This window comes from Centruroides sculpturatus, unplaced genomic scaffold (assembly GCF_000671375.1).
Source record: "Centruroides sculpturatus isolate CEXI.00-Female unplaced genomic scaffold, Cexi_2.0 scaffold323, whole genome shotgun sequence".
Taxonomy (NCBI): Eukaryota; Metazoa; Arthropoda; class Arachnida; order Scorpiones; family Buthidae; genus Centruroides; species Centruroides sculpturatus.
Window position 1 is genome coordinate 505,059 of NW_019384566.1, and position 2,890 is coordinate 507,948.

The 2,890-nt window shown below is 25.5% G+C and overlaps 1 protein-coding gene across 1 annotated transcript in view; it reads right to left on the reverse strand.

The window, feature by feature from the left end:
• Positions 1 to 2,356, reverse strand: part of LOC111624051 (dynamin-1-like) — a 31,955-nt gene extending 29,599 nt beyond the window's left edge. Inside the window, exon 1 of the mRNA XM_023366830.1 lies at positions 2,243 to 2,356. The gene's annotated coding sequence lies outside the window, so the exon portion shown is untranslated. The remainder of the gene's footprint in view (positions 1 to 2,242) is intronic.
• Between the last annotated feature and the right edge of the window lie 534 nt (positions 2,357 to 2,890).

Below are 2,890 nucleotides of genomic sequence, written 5' to 3' on the forward strand. Positions count from 1 at the left end.
AAAAAAAGTTGTTTAATTATTTTGAATGAAATTTCAAAATAACTTATAAAAACTTATAAAAATTTAATTAATTAATTAACTTTTTAAAGTAAATTTTAAGAATTTTATGTTTTGAAATAATTGCATTTAAAAAATTAATAATTTTATAAAATTTAAATATCAAGCAAATTGAATATATATATTAAAGAAAAGATTTTTAAACAATTAAGTATTTTGCGAGTGCGCTTCTATGGCATTTCTATGGTATAGAATTTAAGTATGATCTTAGAATTACTTGATTCAAGTATTTTAAATAATACTTGAATCAAGTAAAATTTAATAGTCTTACATTAAGTTAAATAACATCAAATTTTAGGATTTCTACTTAATTTTAGCTTTATTCAATCATGAAATATCAAAAAATTTTTGAATTTTAATGTTCTAAAATTCCTAAATGAAGTTTTTTACTGTTTGATCCTTCCAATAGATAATCTTTATTGTATAGTAATTGAAAAATTTTGTCTGAAATGCATTTTTTGAGTTATAATTAACTAAAAAATACCAAGTCATTGAACTTTATCAATTAAAATATACAAGAAATAATCATAATTTTCCAAAAATATTTTAAAATATAATTAAGATTATTGCAAAGGAAGAGTCTTAAGGAAATGACATTTCCTTCCCATTTGCTGAAAACAAGGAATTTTTATAATTATCTGTTTCAATTAACGATATATTACTTTATTTAATAAATGAAAAGTTAAAAAAGTAGAATTATTGAATTACTTATAATGCTTTTCAACCTTATTTTGTATGAGAAAATCTATAATGTATCTAAGAATATTGAAATGATCGCAATTCACTAGTTAAGAAAATGAATTAAAGGAATGCCATTGCAAATGTAACAATGCGTTTGAACAAACGTAGAAGGGTAAAAGCTTTCTTAAATTAACGAAAAAGTAATACCGAATTATCTGATACAGTAGAAAATTAAAACTATTTTTCATAATCAGTTCTCGTTATAATATTAACGTTTTATCTTTCCTTCCTAAATACATCCCTTTATATATATAAACATATACTAATTTGCAATCTAACCAGATTATCCGGGATATACGGGGTATCCCAAAAATCAACTAACCATTGTAAAAACTTGTCTAATTCAAGTATTCAACCAATCTCTACTCAGTTTACGATTATGTTCACATGTATATCTGAAACGGAGCTCTTTTAATTGACTTTTGTTTAGTTTGTGATCGTCTATGCACTTCATGAAAATATAGACATGTTATACATCTTGTTCTATTTATTCGGGTTTCATTTCTGTGTACAGTATTGCATATCAGTGCGCCGTATTATTTGCCCGCTTTGAGTGACCTGCTGCCCTTCAAAAAATACCGAAGAGCAGTACGTCAGTCATTAAAATTAAAGTCTGCTTAAACGCAAACTTTAGTTTTAATGACTTTAGTTTTAATCCGGCCTTTCCTTGCCTCTAGAATGACTGGATTAGAGATAGTATAATATAGTAATTTTTTTCTTGCAGCACCCCTAATTTTTTTTATTATTATTAATGTAGAGTTATTGAGCTTTTCATACTTTTAATAATACATTTAAGAAGTGTTATGGTGCTGCTCAGCTCTATTTCGCGCCATCCCAGTTGAAAAACACTGGCTTAATGTATTACGAGCAATTGATCATCAGCATAGATTACATTAATAAGGCAAGAATACGATTGAAAAATAAATTATTAAATTAATGGAGCTCGAAACTTAAATATTGTAGAAAAATGCTTGCACCTTGAATTTCTGTTTCTGTTATTTCTGTATAGAAAAAATTTTCATAATAAATGACTACATTAGAACAGGAATCGCATAGTTTAAAAACTTGTGCATATTTATGGAAGGATTACTTATAGACTACGGTAAATATATTAATATACAGTATATATATGTGTAGGCACACTTCAAACGAGGTGATAATGTAAACAACAGTATAGATCATTTAACATGATTAATAGTTACAAAAATTGGGGTAAACTGCTTACCATAGCTGAGCTATACGAGTAGTTTAATATATAATAAATTGAAATGAGAAAAACAGTGTTTAAAATAGTATTAAGAGTAATAGTAATAACTGAAATGAATAATCTTATAAGGAACTACATTTATTAACATATATCTTTATATACAAAATATAAAACATTAAAATAATTATTAGCATAAAATACGAATTATTTAACAAAATTCTAAAGAATTATACTTACTTAGACTTTAAATGAACTTAGATTACTAACTCAGTGAAGGAAACAATTTACAATAGCCTACAATTCAGAGAAAGTGGAATATATCTTACGCATTCATTCAATTTAATTATTTTCTATGACAAATAGGAAAATACGTAAAGGAAGTTTGGCAAACATTAATTAATTAATTAATAAGAAAGTTGAAGAAAAGAGAGAAGGAAGAACAGTTTTTATAAAAAGTAACAAAGATTTTTATTACAGACAAAGTTATAATTCATATTCCAGTGTAAATTAGGAATAAATGGCTTCATTTTCCATATAAAATTATTTTTTTATTGTTTACGGAAAAGAAGTCTACGAAGAAAATATATACAGTGCAATATGAAAAATGAATACTTTCCATATATTTATCTTTGTTATTGCATTTTATATGATTACTAGCTTCGCTGGGTTTTTATTTGTTCGTACATTTGTATGTAATATAGTTTTATATATATATATATAAAAGACTGTTTTTCTAAGTAATCTAGAATCTAGCTGCAAGGACCCGCTTCGCTGGGTTTTTAAAAAGTAACGATAGTGAAGATTAAGATAATTACATTATAGCCAATCTTACCCGTTTTCACAGAATGCAAGAATTAGGTCCCCCGTTTCCAGACTAATTAGAGA